Source organism: Salvia miltiorrhiza, chromosome 2 (assembly GCF_028751815.1).
Source record: "Salvia miltiorrhiza cultivar Shanhuang (shh) chromosome 2, IMPLAD_Smil_shh, whole genome shotgun sequence".
In the NCBI taxonomy this organism is placed as follows: domain Eukaryota; kingdom Viridiplantae; phylum Streptophyta; class Magnoliopsida; order Lamiales; family Lamiaceae; genus Salvia; species Salvia miltiorrhiza.
This window is the reverse complement of record NC_080388.1, coordinates 13,800,984-13,811,494: the sequence shown is the minus strand read 5'-3', so window position 1 is coordinate 13,811,494 and position 10,511 is coordinate 13,800,984. Positions and strand designations below refer to the sequence as shown.

The 10,511-nt window shown below is 37.2% G+C and overlaps 1 long non-coding RNA gene across 1 annotated transcript in view; it reads left to right on the top strand.

Moving 5' to 3' along the window:
• Positions 1–2,144: 2,144 nt before the first annotated feature.
• Positions 2,145–10,511, top strand: part of LOC131011285 (uncharacterized) — a 13,837-nt gene continuing 5,470 nt past the window's right edge. Inside the window, exon 1 of the long non-coding RNA XR_009096840.1 lies at positions 2,145–2,679. This is a non-coding gene — a long non-coding RNA (uncharacterized LOC131011285). The remainder of the gene's footprint in view (positions 2,680–10,511) is intronic.

Genomic DNA, 10,511 nt, shown 5'->3' with positions numbered 1-10,511 from the left:
GCTCCAGTGTTAGCTATTCCAAAAGCGGATCAAGAGTATGCAGTTTATATTGATGCATCGAGAAATGGTCCAAGATGTGCACTGATGCAAGAGTGAAGAGTTATAGCGTATGCTTCGCAACAACTGAGATCACACGAGATGAGTTATCCGACGCATGATTTAAAATTAGCAGCCGTATTGCATGCTTTGAAGATCTGGAGACACCATTCCTATGGAGCACGGTGTGAGATATACACCGATCATGAGAGTCTCAAATATTTCTTTGAGCAAAAAGATCTGAACATACGACGAAGAAGATGGCTAGAGTTGATGAAGGACTACGATTGTGGAATAAATTATCACCCTGGGAAGGCTAACGTAGTAATTGACGCGTTGAGCAGAAAGAATCAGGGAGAGTTAGGATTTCTCCTTACTCGAGAAGAGAACCTAATCGAGGAATTCGAGAAGATGAATTTGGAGGTAGTAATACCACCACCAACGACAGAAATGATAATTTCTGCACTGAACGTTATACCTGACTTATGATCGAGAATAGTCATAGCTCAAAGACAGAATGAGAAGATGGAAAGATTGCGAATGAAGATTCGAACCGAGAAAGTAGAGAGTTATCAGGACGCGGCAGATAATGCCATTTTTGTTTAAAGAGAACGACTGTGTGTGCCTGATAAAGAAGAATTGAAGAATGAAATCACGAGCGAAGCTCATGATACCCCTTACACCGCACATGCGAAAAGTTTAAACACGTGCCAAGACTGAAACGACGCTTTGATAGGAGAATAAGAAGCGAGAGATGGCATCATTCGTAGAAGGATGTTTAACGTGTTAACACGTGAAGGCGCCACTTTGGCAACCTTATACAATTATACCTATTAGAGACTTCCACAATAGAAGTGAGACCACTTAGCCATGAATTATGGCATCGATTAGCAAAATCGAGAAAAGAAAACTCAACAATTGAGTAATTGTGAATAGATTCTGTTGATGATAGAAACGATGATTATGTGAGTTTTTCCCTATCTCGGGGAGCATGTTATTTTTGAGTTAACAAGAACTCAAACCGAGATATATAGGACCTTATGATATGTATTAGAGTAAATAGGCCATGTAGCCTATAAACTAGCGTTGCCTCTGAGCTTTGCGAACGTCCATGACGTTTTCCATGTTTCTCAATTGAGAAAGTTCGTGTTTAATCCAAAACATGTCATCTATCAAGAAGAAGTGTCCCTGGAACCAGTTTTGAGCTACGAAGAGATAGACCTGATGCTATGCTGGACTGGAAGATCCAATAATTGAGGGACGAATCGATTCCTTTGATGAAAATCCAATGGAGATATTATAGTCAAAAAAGAATCAACATGGGAAGTTGAAGAGAAGATGAAAGAGAAGTACCCAGAGCTTTTTCCCGAAGAAGAATAACTCAAATTTCGGGACGAAATTTTTTTTAAGGGGGGTAGGATGTAACACCCCGTACTTTTCCTCATGTTGTGAGATAGTGTCTTAACACTAATAAGAGTACCGAGATGTCGAATTACGAGACTTTTTTTTTTTTTTTTTTATGAGCAGATAAGACGGATTGTCTTTTTTTTAGAGATACGAGTGAATAAACCGATGATGGAATTAGAGTGATGAGATTTGAGAAATGAGTTGAGATAGAGATGCTGATTGATTTTAAGCTGAGATTTTATTTTATTTCCAACTACCGGGAATAGAGTTACCGGATACTGATTTATTAGAGATTGACTGTCCTATTAAGAAAAATAGGAATACTGAGTTGGAAATAGAGTCGAGGAAGAAAGAGTGAGAATCTTCGATAAATAGAGTCGGTCAGAGAGACGTCTAGCTTATTTGAGCCTGCCGACTATTTTGATGTGATGTTATGTGAATTTACATGACTGAATGATTATGTGATTTTCGTGATGTGTGTCACTGTGACCGAGTTATTATGATTTTTATTCGAGACCTTAGCATTTGGAATTTTGATTGAGTTTCCAAAGCAAGTATGGGTTATTTTTATCGAGAAATCGAATGATGCCGGTTTATGAAAATTTTTCCGAGCATAATTTTTTTTTTTAAAAAAATTATTTTTCTTCCTACGAAGAGGAATATTATATATATGTGAGTGCACTAATATGAGTGCTATAATTATTATTTTGGTCACATGAATATTTATGATGTGGTATTTTATTAATGAGTGACTTTACCATAGTTTTGTGATTTTATTTGATCACCTTTCACACACTTTATTTAATTACCCATACCATATGTTATATGCCTAAATTTTGCTAAGTAAAGAATTGAGAGAGTAGAGATTTAGAGAGTAGAGATTAAGAGAGTGTAGAGATTTAGAGAGAGAGAGATCAAGGCATTAATGCCAAATATTCTCTTAGATTCACAAATCTTTCCAAAGATTAGCCAAATCCTTCTATATCTTGCAAAGGATTTTCCTCTCTCTTCTCCACCCCATTTTCGATCTCTCTCCCTCTCCCTCATCTCTCACTTCACTTTCCTCCATTGTTAGCCATTGATGAAACCTTCGAAGCTTCACCCAAGTATGCCAAACACATAAATCACTACTTAAATCCTCCATAAACACATCCTATTAACTTGAATTCAAGAGAATCCTTGAAGGAAGGCTTCAAGACTAGAGAGAGAAAGTTTGAGTTTTGGTGAAGAACTTGAGTAAGTAATCTCTATATTCATAGATTAGACTTGTATGAGTTTGTACGTGAGTTTATTTGAAGGATTGGAGCAAGAAATCACCCCCTCCCTTTTTCCTTCAAATTTTCGAAAAAAATGGGTATCTTACCCTTCAAAAATTTTTCTTCTTCTTTCCTTGAATTGAGGTGAGAAAAGTGATCTATGTGATGTTTGGTGATGATTAGCATGTGTTTTGAAAAGCTATGCTTTGTGATGTAAAAATTTGGTTGAGTAAGTTTACCCCAATTTGGGAATTTTTGAGTTGATGATCAAGGTGATGAATTGATGATGTATATGAGTCTATGAGATGTATATGATGATGATTGATGGATTAAATTGAGTATATGATGTTGAATGATGTTTTTGATATGAGTTAGCTTACTAAAATTAGGGCTATGTGTATCTAAGCTCTAATTTATAAATTGATGGTTTATATGTGAGTTAAATGGGTTAAGATTGATAGATATATGATGAGATTAAAGATCCATGTGAGTTTATAAAATTTCTTAGAGTTTAGTTTAATAAAAATTGGGACTTTCTTGTATATATGTCTATTAAGTGTTTTGGCTTAAAATATATGTTTTTGAGCATGATATTAGTGTTTTATTATGTATGATTAAGTCTATTGTTAACTAAGTAAAAATTTGACTTGAGATGGTTTATGAGAATTTTTGAGTTTTCATATTTTTAAGAAGTCGATGATTGATAAAATGTGGTCTATTTTGATCTATGACCATTATGTGAAAGATGTCATGCTTTTGTTGAGAATTTTATGTTGATATATGAGTTTTTCACTAGAGTTAGTTTACATGATAAAAAGAGAATGAATATGTGAATAAGGAGTTATATGATGTAAATGATCATATTTGAGTAATTTTGAGCATGAGATTGAGAAGAGGATTAAATTGATGCGTTTGTAGAAACGTTTTCCTTGAGATTTGAGTTTATGATGTAAGAGGAGATTTGAGATTGAGTATGATGAGTATTTTAATGTTTTTGAATGTTTTTGAGTGTTATATGTGTTTAAAATGAACTTTGATTGGTTTTCTTTGAAGAAATGTTGATTTGAGCATTTAAGAGTTGGAGATGAATTTTTGGTGATTTTTCGTAGGCTACTGACCTACTGTGATCGACGGGTTGTCGATGTCTAATGGCTTTGAAAATTTTACAGCATGTCCCTACATGAGTCTTGAGCATACCGGTAAAATTTCAAGTCATTTGGACTTGATTTACTATTTTTACAAAATGCAAAACCAAATCTGCACATTTCTACCGGGAATTTCAGAGAACAGGGGACAAAGTCATTCATTTCAGTAGCTTCCTGTGTGATCTAGCTTTCCAAATTTTTATGGTATCAACCTTACTGTATGGGCTAGATATCCACCAAATTTGAGCTCAGTTTGACAACGTTTACTATTTTTAAAAAATCAATGTTTCCGGTTGCTCAAAACTGCCGAATATGGTAGACCGTGGTAAAAACGCCATATCTCCCAAACCACTTGGAGTTTCTGACTCTACTTTTTTTTAAATGAAACTAGACTCAAATACCTTTCTTTTGGTATGAGTCTGGAGTCCAGGGGATGTCGGAGTCAGAACGTGTAAAATTTTGAAGTTGAGTCAGTGTGAAAACAGAGCATGTTTTGTTGATGTTTGATTGTATTCTCTTATGTGCCTTATGTGATGGTGTTGCCTAAGTGTTTGAATGAGATTAGACGAGTCTTATATGAGAGATGAATCGAGACTTAGAACCATGATTTTCTTGAAACCTATCCTTGGACTTAAGGATTTGAAATGAGTGAAGAGTTTATGTAGAGTTGGTTAAGGAGATAGAATATAATATAGAGCATGAGTTGAGGCATGAGTTTTTGTCAGTTGAGTTTCTAATCGGGATTCATTTTATGACATGAACCTTCGATGATGACGATGATCCCTGAAGACACGAGCAGAGCAAGGAAGTAAGTAACTCCATTTGACGGGAGTTTTTGAGTAAGGTCTTCAGGTGGACAATATTTTGAGTATACAAATATTATCCGAGCTTTCTAAAATGATTTAATGATATAATGATGTTATGAGATTAACAAATGTTTTGAGATAAATGATATTTGAGAACTGTTTGACTTGCCAATTTTTGATGTTGAGCTTGTGTGTTACCCTCTACTGATGAGACGAATTTGGTCCTGCCACAAGCGGGATTTTGTGCACAGAGGTGACTGTGAGCCGTCTTCGGGTCGGCCGGTCACGGTACTTGAGAGGGAGGCCTACTTCTCAGTACCTTTGATGATGAGTAGTGGATGTGGTACATACATGATGAATGTTTAAACTGCGCAGTTACTTATTTATGATGTTGATTATGAAAACTGCATGCACAGATTCATTGATACTAATTTATTTCTGTGTATTGCTGAGATGTGGCAAGCTTCAAACTTATAGCTCTAAGAGCGCCTTTCTTGTTTTTCGGCGTTTGCCCACTGAGTATTATATACTCACGCCCTGCATGTATTTCTAAATGTGCAGACTAAGCGTGGAGCGAGATTGGTCTGGTGCTGGCGGGGAATTGTTAAAGGATGTATTTACTTTATCGTATTTCCTTTTTGACGATAAAGTCTTGATAATTGATATACTTAAATTTTCTTTTGAAGTTAAGCAATGTACTCACGGTTATATGTCCTCATACATATAATCGGTTCGCCTTTTGCTGCGATACTCTGCATATTATGATTCCTTACGAAAAATGAGCGATACCCGTTTTGTTTTTGTTCGTGAAATTCTTGATAATTAAAAAGTTATAACGACGTTGACGATTTTACCCTTGGGTTCATTTATAATGATTTCTTTAACACCTTTTAATGCGAGCTTCCGCTTGATGTTCGACCTATTCTTCTTATCTTTTATTCTTTTAAAAATAGTCGTATCGATACTCGTACCCCACTATCACTAGTGTCGGGAATCGGGCTGCGACAAAGGCTAAAATAAGAACGCTTCTTAAAATATAAATTAGGAACCATTTTCAGTCCTTAGATCATCAAGATCTACGGTTGATTATCACCTTGTTGGATAAATTCATGGTCCTGAGTTCGAATCCCAAAGGTAGCAAAAAATTATTTTTCGCAATTCATGCCATTATACAGTTTATTCATGCGTGTTATACATAAAATTCATGCATTTTTGCTGGTTCGTAATTTTTAAAATAAGGGTGGTTTATTGAATAACCGCCCCCTATATATATATATATATATATATATATATATATATATATATATATATATATATACTAATCTATGCGGCTCTCCCTTAAACAAGCTAAGGGAATTAAAACCTTTAAGTGACCGCCTAAACAAACTATGGGCTTCCGGCCCTGAATCAAAACAAAACCTAAAAAATATAATTAAAAATAAGAGTTTTGGGCTAAATAAATTCTAGACAATTAATTCCAAGCCCAATTTCCAAACTTCTTCTTCACAGTCCATCATCTTCATCAAATCCATGCCAATTTCATCAAATTCGCGTCCTTCTCGATCTTTCGACATCTACTAGCATCCATCTCCAATCCATCTAATTCCTGCGCCAAATGCCAACAACTTGGGTAATATCAAGGAAAAATCAACGGCAAACGACACGAAAATAGATAACTAAATCACACACATCAAATCCCCTCACACTTGAATCATACTTGCCCTCAAGTATGAAGTGAAGAAAAGACACAATAGCGGAAATAGCTATCTAAGAACAACTCCCCCCTTTGACACGACACTAAAGACTCACTAGAAAAGAATAAAGCAACAGACGCTACAACCATGCATATGAAAGAAACGAAATATGAAAGACAAGAACTCGACACGGACAAACTAAATAAAATAGCCAAGCAAATGTCAAAGTATAAGAAATCATAACGCACTGTCAGATTAAACCATGCAACTCACCATCAACTCTCAACCTTCGAACTAAGAATATGAACCTAAAAAATGTGTCTTCATTATCAATTCAGTCAAAATCAGGCAATAATGTGTAACTTTCAAGTTCATTCAATTCTCTCCATAAGATATGAGGTAATTCACACACAAGGAACAATCACACTTGGTCATAATATTTAGCAGTCACATAGTAGCTCAAAAAGGACTTTTCTCTTTGGTTGTAATGGGGCTAAGGACTATTCATGATTTTGGAAAGATCCTATGGGTCCTAAGCTTAAGCATTGAAGATCAAATATTGTGCATGTTCAAATCAAATTACATCCAAAACGCTAAATACATGAGGAACAATCACTAACTCATTTATGGGCAACAAAAATTCTAACAAATTCACTGCATGCATACTTAACTCACTTTGGTGCATTTTTTTTTTCTTTTTTCATTTTTTTTTTTCTGTTGTATTTTTTTTTCAGCACCCTTATTTTATCAAGATTACAAAAACATGCCGTGAATTGCAACTCAAAACAGATAAACTTAGCCCAACTATCAACATCGACCACTATCTTAGCTAAACAAACCATATGTCTTAAATTTCTTTGTCAAATTCAGCACGATTCTGTTGGGCAGACAGGTCTCACATTCATATTCACTTCCTCTAAAACTCAAATAGGATGTAATTCAAATTCAAACATACACAATAGGGCCAAAAGAGAAAGTCAAAATAGGCCTTGGTTAATTATTTACTGACTAGATGAAAGAAAATGATCATGGCTCAAAATGGCTCACTAGGGGATAATGTAAGGGTAGGAAATCAAAAATAGGCCAAACTTGGTTCACCCTAGTGCCTTTTATCATTCACCACCAATGACATACATAATATCACAACCCCATGGATAACAATTCACTCACAAAAAAGCATAGTAGAGAGTGCTCTACTCTATTAACCTCAAAACCTCACTTATGTGTAGATCAACTCAATTATTGCCCTTATTCGTCATCCCAAATATCATTTAACAAAGACACAATTTTTTCGATCACAAGCTCTCAATTTTCAAGCATCGAAATGAAAAGTTCATTACATAATCCGAATGGCAGCATGCATTGACAACACTACACTCAACAAGTACTTGGCCGACACACAAAACGACACAACCAACAACTTAAGTAACTTAAAGAAACACAACTCCCCCCCCCCCACACTTTGCTTGCCCTCAAGCAAACAAGAAAAAGTAGACAGGAGGATCACACAAGACAGCAACACAACACAAAAGATACAAGAAAAGAAATAAACTAAAAACTCAAAGAAGGGAAATATGTCACCTAGATTTTCAATCACATTCTTTTCCTAGGCTTGATAGTGGCATCTTTTGGATGTGGGATGGAGAAGAACAAAAAAAAAGGGTGGTGGCGGCAGGCAGCAACTGAAAATCAAGAACAAAAGCAAAATCAAAGGAAACAATAAGCAAACAAAATGTAAGAAAAGAAATTTGGGTTGCCTCCCAATAGCGCCTTTGTTTAAAGTCTTTGGCTAGACTTTATGATGCGATTAGAGTCCCATATGAGGTGACAATGGAATTTCTTCCACCATCGTCATGTGTGATGCATCGCAGTACGGCTCCAACTTGCTATAGTTGACTAGAAACGTCTTTGACGTAGCCAAACTCTTAATCCCCACTGTCTTGTTTGGGCAAACAGACTGTATCACGAAAGGGCCTATCCACTTTGTCTTCTGCTTCCCAAACATGGATTGGACCTTTTCACCAACTCAAATGTCTTCTGGAGCCGATTCTTGTGAAACCATATTGCTATTAGATCCTCATACCACATGTTGGCATCATAAACTTCCAGATGAAGCTCATCCTCACACTTATCTTTTAAGTCGAGTGGTTCCACAACAAAATGTAGACTTCTGTCGCATGGCTTCCGTTTGGGCAAATGAGCCGTATGTCCAGAACCTGCGAGTTTTGAGTCAACATGAAGAAATTTGTCCTGTTTGGCCAAATAGAACGTATTTCCAGAATCTGCCAATTTCAAGTGGGCATGAAGAGACTTGATAGATTCTTTGACTTCTTCATTGTTCATCCCACGAGCATCAAGATCAGTTGTCCTTTTGATCAAGGTCGGTTCCAACTTGTCCTACACAGATTTAGTCTCAAGATGTTTTTGGACAAAAGGGTCAGTAATGTTGGTGGCACAAACAGTTTTAACAACAAGAGAATTTTTCATGGTATCATCAATGTTGAAAATGAACTTCTCTCCATGATAATCCAAACAAATAGTACCATTATAAACATCAATGACTGACCTAGTAGTCCTTAAGAAAGGACGACCTAACAGAACATCAGCTGACTCTTTCGGCTGCATACCACTCATTTTCACCACATAGAAATCGGCAGGATAAACAAAATTATGCACCTTCACAAGAACATTCTCTACCCTCAGGATGAACACATGACCCATCAGCCAACTGAATCACCACCTTAGTATCCCCCAACTTCACACCAATTAGGCTATTATAAACAGCTAAAGGCATGACATTAATAGAAGCTCCTAGATCACACATAGCATGCTCAATCTTGGTGTCACCTATGAAACATGGCAGAGAAAACATACCTGGATCTTTGCATTTGGGCGGTAACTTCTTTTGTATCACAGCTAACACGTTCTCACCCGTCACAATTTTTCCAGATTTCTTAGACTTACCAGCAATGAAGTCTTTCACAAACTTGCTTATCGGAGGAATCTTGAGTGCTTGGAGGAATGGAAGATTGATCTCCAACTTTCCAAATATTTTCATGAAGTCGATGAGCTCTTCATCCGGCTTCTTCTTTGCTAACCTCCTGGAAAATGGAACAGGTACCTTGATCTCGGCATCATGTAGACTAAAGGTTTATGAACCTTAGACTGCTCATCCTCAACCTATTTGTGTTCTGCTTCTTGTCCTTTCTGCCCAGTTGTCGGGTTACGGTTCTGTTTGGCCAAACCGGACGTATCTGTATTCTGGGTAGCAGAATTGATTTTCTCTCCAAGATTTTTGAATTTTTCTAGGCTGAATTCGACTCCAAAATCCTTGCTCGGACACCCCTTTGAATTCTGGGTTGTGACCTCAGTCAACTCCTTTCCACTCCTCAAAGTAATCATACTAACATTCTCCTCGGATTCAATTAGACTTGTGATGGTAAAGCACCTTGATTGCCCTTGAGTTGATTCACTGTCTTTGCGAGTTGAGATATTTGCCTCGCCAACCCTTCCATCTGCACCTTATGCTCGGCATGAGATTGTTGGAGCTGCTGCACATTGCTTTGCAAAAATTGTTGATTACCAATCAATTCCGCCATCATCTCCTCGATTGATTTGCCTTGCTTTTCTGGAACGGGTTGCTGAACTGGTGGTGCCTGATATCCCATCCTTTGATGAGGAGGACGGTAGTTTTGCTGCGGAGGCTGCTGCGTCGGTTGTGGCTGCTTCTGGTCCAGTTCTCTCCAACGAAAGTTCGGATGATCTCTCCATGGTGCATTGTGGTTGGTCGAGTAGGGGTCCCGTTTGGACAAATGAGGCAGTGGCGCGTCGCAGTTGTAAAAATTGTGAGAAGAATTCGCTTGTGCTTGATATTCTTCCTCACCCCCGGTGCATTGCAAACTCGTGTGGCCAAAACTTCCACATCCTCCACATGGTTTTTCGTTCGGTTGTCCAGCACTTGCTACCTTTTCCACCACTGTATTTAGCAATCTCTCCATTCTCCCTATTCTCTCTTCAAACTTGTCTTCAAAGTTAGTAGAGTTTACTTGAGCAACTTTTTTGAGCAGTTGGATACGCGGATCCTCATACTCTCTCATGACCTCCACTAAGTGTTGAATCAACCGTTGGCTTCACTAACACAGTATTATGGGAAAAACTTCCTCCACT